Source organism: Empidonax traillii, unplaced genomic scaffold, assembly GCF_003031625.1.
Source record: "Empidonax traillii isolate 1590-97213 ecotype Southwest subspecies unplaced genomic scaffold, ASM303162v1 scaffold233:size726426, whole genome shotgun sequence".
NCBI lineage: Eukaryota > Metazoa > Chordata > Aves > Passeriformes > Tyrannidae > Empidonax > Empidonax traillii.
In genome coordinates, this window is record NW_020955426.1 from 306,016 (window position 1) to 314,133 (window position 8,118).

Sequence of the window (8,118 nt, forward strand, 5' to 3'; positions counted from 1 at the left end):
GACCCTTTCAAAATGCTACAAGTCTGTTAGCTGGAAATGGCTGATGTTTTTTTCTGTAATTCACATAAGGGACACATTGTGGTTTGCTTCTTGATTCTTCCAGTTTTACTGGTTTTCTTTAACCCACAATAAAACTCACATAATATGTGGGAGAAACAACCCAACCATTGGTGTTATGATTTAACCTATACAGTGAAATAAGTATAAAAGACTATTGCTGATTAGCACTGAAACAGATCCCTAACCTAGTGCTGAGCCCTGAAAATAACATGCTGATCAATGAGTTTGCTTTTTGGGGGACAAATAGTCAAAGCAGAGTCAGTGTGTGGAAGAACCATCCCTTGAAAGCACAGAACAGCCCCCAGAGCGCAAGAAAAAACCATGAGAAATAAGCAGCACGATTTATGAAAAGAAATCTTATCAGACAAATTTGATTGCTTCTTCTGATAGCATTACCAAATAAGCAAATGAAAGGAAAATGGCAGATCTAATATAGTTTGACTTCAGTAAAGCATTTGCTGTAGCACCCACGAAATCTTATACAGTTAATTCAAATTGACAAATACATGGACTGTCACATGGATTGAAGATTAGCTCAAAGGCAATAAACAAAGAATATTGATAGATCAAGTTGAAGCAAGATACATAGTCATTTCTTGCAATGCTGGTACTAAATCAAGACTGGTTTAACATCTTCATTCCTGATTTGGAAAAAAGAAGCCATCAGCTCGTAACAACATTTACTCATGGCATAAATGGGGTGGAGCTTTGAATGCCCTTATGGGGAAGGAAAAATACAATGTGTCAGAGATTGAAGTGATAAAATAATAAATAAATTATAAAAGTGCAAGGCACCACTTCTGGTAAAATTTGAATTGAATATTGAATGAGTATTTAACAACCTGGAAAAGATGGGAGAATAAAATATAACTGTGGCAGATAATGGGAACAACTTGAAAGGACAACCAAAAAGGGCAAGTGAAATTATAGGTGCCTCATGGAATAAGGCGATACAGTAATATGTGAGAATAGTAGTTTAATTTTGATCACAGAAACAGACTGAGTCTGTACAGCTCTGGCACTCAAAGCACAAAATTGGATTCTTGGAATGATTAATGAAATAAACTATAAGAGACTGAAGTGATATCCAAATGGTCAGATACAGTGAAGATAGATTAAAATGGATAGACTGTACTGGGCTAGATTAAAAATATTGGATCACGCAAGTATTGAAATACTCTTCTGCCCTGAATTTAGTAATCAGTATAAAAAAGCTTAAACTACCTGAAAATATAGATGTCCAGGTATGGTTAATTAACAAATAGAAGAGTATCTGGTAGTCTCCAAACATCAAAGAAGTAAAAATCTCAAGAATGTAGAGTTTTGCGTGATGCAGAAAAGTATAAACAAGAACAACGAGAGAAAGTTGAGAAAAAGTGTATTAAGGTGATTACAAGCAACACTTATTTGTCATATTAGAAGTGTATTGTCAGGGAGCAATGCTCCATGACTACAAATGCATTGTATTTGTTTGGGTTTCATGTTCATGGCAGCATTCAACACTTGCAATCAATTTTGCTTCTTTAAGAGAAAGTTTCCTTTAGTGCGAAGGGTGTTAGAGAGATAAAATATTTGGGACCATACCATATCCCATATGCAGAGTCTTTTCCACCCCAGATGGCACACCAAATGACGCCAAGTCCTAGAAATACTACTGAGTTATTACCTTCCAAACATGAAGCAGACTAAACCAGCACAGTGTATATAATAGATTCTCCTGCAAATGCTTCCAAAATTAAGGCTAGGTGCCTCTTTTTATATACAAAGCCCAGATGGTACATACAAACCAACTGTGAACTACATTGCTGGTGTGATGTTTAAACTTTACAAAAATGTATGCTAATATAACAAATCGCCTTTATCTACAAATGGAAGACTGAATAAATGAAAGAGATGCAGTTTTGCAGCTTGCATTGAAGATCTTCATTTAGACTTTGGCTATCACTCTGACTGGCCATTCTTATATTAAAATTAGATGCAGAACAAGTTTTACCCAAGTAGGAATATTTAAAATGAAAATATGGAATCTAATGTCTGAGCTTGTGAAAGTGCAATATAAGTTCTTTCAGCAAGACACTGATCATGGAGTAACCACTCAATACACTTAAAGACAATGCCTTTGTTGACTAAGTAGAGGAAAAAAGAATGGAAGCAAATGAATGATTTTCAGCTTAACATTTGAAGAAAATCAGGGCTTTGTGTTTGCAGTAGTTTGTCAGACTTTCTTCTCTTCAATATCTCATAGATCCATTAGCTTGTTTCAAGCAAAGAGATGAGACTTAAAGATTGGTACTAAATAAAAGAGGAATTAGGCAGATCCATGGTTTTACCACAAGTGGCACCACCTGGTTTCATGGTGATGGAACTGAGCAGAGGAGGAATGAAAGTCTGCATTATCAAAGTCCTTATAGCCTTCCTGCACTGAGAATACAGGAAAGCAATATTAACTGAAAAAAAAAGTTTTATGAACTAATCTAGAGTTTAGCTGGATACTAGCACACTTTAGACCGAGGTGCTTTTTTTGGTGCAAATTCTTTGTAGCAGTCCATACACAAGCTAAAAGTGAAGCTTTTCATGTGGCATTCTTAAGGAGTTTGTCAGCCTCTCCCTTTCTTGCTCTCTTTCCTTTTTCTGTTCTTTTCTTTCATTTCCCCTCACAGCTGTTCTTGTGGATATTCTGATGCCTATTAGTGTGTGCGGTCAGGCTGCATCCCTAATGCAATTAATTTAAAAAGTCAGTTAGGGATAAGGCAGGGATTCAAAGACAGCAGAATAGTCAGGAAGCTGAATTGGGTGGTTCTTTTCTGGACTTAGGAGAAAACCATGAAGAAAAAAAAAGTTTTATCTGAACTATAGTATAATTCAGTGAAAAGTCAGCATTTAACACCACCTTATTGCTCTACCTCTGATATTAGATATGTGAATATATCAAAGTAAGGACAGCCTTACCTCCAGGACACTGAGTGGTGAATCAATAGCATTTGCTCTGTGCTATCTAGCAACCTGATAGAAATAAAGACATATATGTTGCTGATACTGTATCAATAAAGCATGAGAAGTTCTGATGATCAGATTAGTATTTTTTTACTTGTTTAGGCATATTTTCAACAGAAGGAAAATGTAACAACAGGGTAAAATCATCAGGCTGTCACTATATGAGAGGCTGTTAAGGGTGGCTGTAGAAAAGACTAGATTTGCTCTGTGAGTCAGCATTTTAAAAATTACATATATTCAGACATGTGACAGCATATAGCTGACTTGTACTTCTGCAACAGGTCTAAATAGGTATGAAAAGTACCCCTTATATGATATACATTTAATCAAAAAATTCTGTATTTTTAAGCATATCAACTTAAACAACTTCAGCTTCTCTGAACAAATTTGAGGCATATGTCACAGCATCCAGTCTTACCAGAACACTGTCTGCTTACCTAACTGCTGAATGTTTTGGGTCTTTTAAGTATAAAGGTCATATCTTCATGCAGTGACTTCAGTGAATGTACACCAATTTAAACCAATTGAAAAAATGGTCTGCAAGAGCTTGTGGCCAGGATTTCTTACAATAAAAGTCTTGGCAAATCTGAAAGTCATTATTTTAATGTTACTGCAGACAGCTATTGTTAAACATGAGGCACAGTTTGGGGTAATTATAGCATTATAAAATTTTTTTATAATTCAACTTTTCTCAGCCTAAATTACCATATTTGAATCGTGTTTGTCTTCCTCCCATCCAGCCAAGTGTCCTACACAGAGAGCGCAGAACAGGAAGAGAAGCTCTGCTAGTCCAGACACCAAGAGTTTGTACCTTTTCTTTTTAGAAGTCTCGCCTAGGCATAAAGCAGTGGACAATTCTATGTGAATTCATCGTGATGAAATTTTGCAGCTTTCTGGACCTTGGTAGCATCTGGCTTTTCCTATGTTATCATGGCTAGGCTTTGGGAACGAAGATTTGAGAAGGGCTCTACCCATGCTTGCTACAAGCACACTGATGGCTAAAAAGGCCAATGTGAGATAGACAAGTCCGGTTGCAGAAGGCACAGCAGAAACACTCTCCAGGCGATATCAACAAACTGTGATTCTTTCTGCGTTGTCTTTTCTCTTCAAAAGTGATCCTGCGTGTGTTCTCAAAAGAAGCAGCAGGGTTATAGATGATATGTCTCCATGTTTGCCAATTGGAGGCCAGGGTAGACCAATGGTGGTGATCAGTATGACCAAGGCTGAGGGATTGTTTCAGGCAGTCCTTGTATCCCCTCTTCGGGGCTCCTTTCTTGAGGCAGCCAGTGGCAAGTTCCCCGTAGAGCACGATCTTAGGGAGGTGGTAGTCCTACATGCTGGAGACGTGCCCTGCCCAGCACAGCTGTGTTCTCAGCAGCATGGCCTCAATGCTCGTGACTGCTGCCTGTTCAAGGACAGACGTGTTGGTCACATAATCCGTCCAGTGGATGTTTAGGATTTACCTATGTGCCTATGCGTAAAAATGCCCACTGGTTGTAGCTGAGGTTTAAACTGGTGGATAGAGGGAGGGAAAACTTGTAAAACTGGGATCCCTAAATTATTTCTGGTATCTATTCTGATAGGGAGTGATGTAGCATATATATGCAATTCTTAAAGTCATGTTCTGAACGTGAGTCATGTGTCATCTGGCACAACGTCTCATGTCTTGCAGACTGCACTTCACAAGACACAACTATCCAGCTCACACATGGGGTGTGTCTAGCATTGTGGTCTAGGTATGATTCTCCCCATTACAGGCTCTGGCCATATCTCCTCTGTTGCCAGGTGACCCAGTCAGGGAAGAGGATTTTTCAGGACACGGCCCTCCCCCTTTTAATGGTTTTCAGAGGTGTATAAGAGAGCAGAGCTACTCTCTGGGTTCTGTAGTACTTGTGTGTGGAGCAGAAGAGTAAAATCATGGCTTGTCATGTAATCCCTTGTGATGGTACTGGCTAGAATTGCCTCTGTCGCTTTTGTCACCTATTGAGGTGTGATTTTTTTAAGGATTATCTGGAGCAGGAACTAAAGTCATAACCACCACAATGATAAAAAGCTCAGAAGGTGCAATATACTACTTGGAAAATGTGAGAATGTGAGATTTTGAGTTTTACAGGAAAGCTTTCAGGTCTGGTTTCTCTAAACCTGAGGACTCAAAATGGGTCAGGTTTTTTTTTATTTATTTATTTTAATTTTTTTTATTTTTGTTGGGTTTTTTGTTTGTTTGGTTTGGTTTTGGGTTTTTATTTGTTTGTTTGTTTGTTTTGATGCTTTTTTTTTTTTAATGAGAATATTTATTTGTCCCAGCACAGCTCTGCAAGAGTAAACTGAATTGATGCTTGTTCATGCATCCTGATTAAGGGCCTTACTGTCAGTTCGGTTTCTCTCTGTTGAGGCTCGAAATGTTAGTATTGAGTTCTTGCTATATCATCATGGTACTGTTTGTCTGAAATTGAGCTTGGAAAATGCGGAAGAAACTGTCAGGCATTCTGGCAAGTTCTGAATTGCTTTTCAATTCAGCTGTGTTCACGGTCAAAGGGAGTAATCCTTGGGGGGAGACATGATTAGCAGCAAAATATCCTGGCTTGTCTTTGTCATAGAAAGAAGGTTGTAGGTCCTTGGCAATGTGGGATTCAAGTGCCTCACTGGACCAAAGGGACGCATGTAAAACATGCTAAAGTGACATGTTAAACCCACACCGAACATTTGGCCAATGTTTCTCTTTGAAGGATAATTTGGGAGTGCATCTTCCCATTCATTAACCAATAAGTTTGCAAACCCAAACCCATTTGCTTATGAAAGTAGATATCTTTTTACTACAGCTATTCTCCTACTCCATTTATGGACGTTTAGAATTTCAGGCAAGTAGTGACAGAAACTGCTATGAAACTGAGGTTGCCAATCACACCCTTTGAATAAGAAATAGTGCATGCTGAATACTCAAGGACACAATTAAGTGAAAAATTTGCATCAGGAAAATTGATTGAGAATGTTTGTACGAAACACTACAAAAATTTAATGAAAATGAACACATTTATAGGGATCATAATACTTTTACTAATAATCTGCCAACAAAAACAAGGGTCCAGTTTATTAGCTAAAATGTTTCCCAAGAATAGTTTGCCCAGGTCTAGTGTGAAATGACATAGAATTCCATGCTGAATCATTCCTTTGAAATAAAATGGTTTGCAGCTAGTTAAATATCCCTGGATAATCACAGAGGTCAGAATCTATGACCTTGTTGTGTTACATGCCTATTTACAGTTCACTCCCACTGCAGGTAGTCAGTGCTTCAAGTACTTGCTCTCTTGAAACACAAAAAAAGAAGCCTCCATACTTGGCACTGGGAAAAACTCAACCATCTCCCTTTCTTCCTAATTTAGTCAAATTTTCTTCTTAGCATATAGAAATATCATAGCCCATGTGACAACTCATTCACCTCCTACAGTGCTAAACTCTTAATGATACTGAACAGTGTCACTTGCCACATTGTTTCATCAAACTTTTTTCATATTCTCTATATTTGTTCCTATTTACAGTATTTGTCAAAGTTCCAGTACAGAACTACTGAATCTAAGCATATAAAAATGCTTAAGTTACTTTGGGAGAATGCATTCTGGTCATTTCTCTCTTCTAACCCTCACAAATTTCCTCAGGGTTGGTAAATCTTTTATTTTTTATTGAATGTGTTTTTCTTTCCTGCTCCTCCATTTAACTGGAGCAAATTTGATAGCCATGGGCATTTTATTTTATTTTTGCCATCTGTTTTCCATTTTTATTAAATAGTTTATTGTTAATTGAAATTGCAAATTGGCCATATTATGTTTATGCTATAATAATAGTGTCTGGATTTAAAACTGTGGGAAAGATTGCTTCCCAACTGTTCTTATGATATATGGGCCTAGAGCCTCAAAATTACACCTGTCCTATGGGGGATTTCCTGCCCATTGAGTTGACCTCTTGAACAGCCAAGGTTCTTCTTGAGAAATAAAAGCTCTCCCTTTCTGTTCAAGTAGAGAGGCTGCTATGTTCCAGCATAGTAGCCTCAAATATTTTAAAATAAAGTCACTTACAGTAAGGTGGGTTCTTTAAGGGCCTGATCCAAAACTCCTCCTTATTTCTGGAAAAGAACAGCTGTACAAGAAACAAATGCTGAATTGCAAATATCTGCAACCAGACTTGAGAGAGGTTTTATTCTGTACTCTTTGACAGTCCAGCGTACTATTACTAGAGACATTAGAGAGGTATTGTGGGGCTATTGAAACTGCAAACTTACCCAGTGTATCACAATTACAGAAACACCTGTTCTAAGTAACATTTTGCTGAGCCACCATGAGAATTCAGTGCTCAATAGCCCTCAAAATTTCTCATTTCTTTCCTGTGGTGAGGTACTTTAGCAACTTCTCTCTGGACCATAACAGAAAATGCTTAAGGTCAATGGTTCAATATCTCTTAAAGAACAAGGCCCCACTTTCCTTCCCTCCTCCCGCCATTTCTTACTAATAGTGCCTTCTCAACACAGTTGTGATTCTTTGCTTACCAGTGTCTATTTCTTCATCTCTGTATTTTTGTTGTTTAGAGCTGAGGAAGAAATTAAATAAGTGGCAGATTAGTTACTGGTGTAGTCTACATTAACATGCAAAAGTGTTATTCAGAAGGAAGAAGAATCTATAGGAGAGAACAAATGCATTAAGATTACTGCTTAAAAAAAAAAAAAAGTACAAAACAGGAGCTCAGCCCAGACAACCTTAAAGTTCTATGCTGTGGATGAAAGACCTGATTCTGTATGGAGTTGGTGGGAGACAACAATTCTCTGCACATTAATGGCCAAGATTAAAAGCTCTGTTCTAGACATATTTCATCGTGCTCCATGTCTCATTTGAGTACAAAACAGAAGGTCAAGATTTTAGAGACCAGGATGTTAATTGCTGAGTGATATTGAAAATTTCATTCTCTTTCATTCCAACTCCTGCTTTGAAGTACTCTGGCTTTTTTGGGTATGGAGTAAAAAGAGAAAACTGGCAACAAACATATTAATCAAAGGCACTAGTAAAAGAGTCACCATAA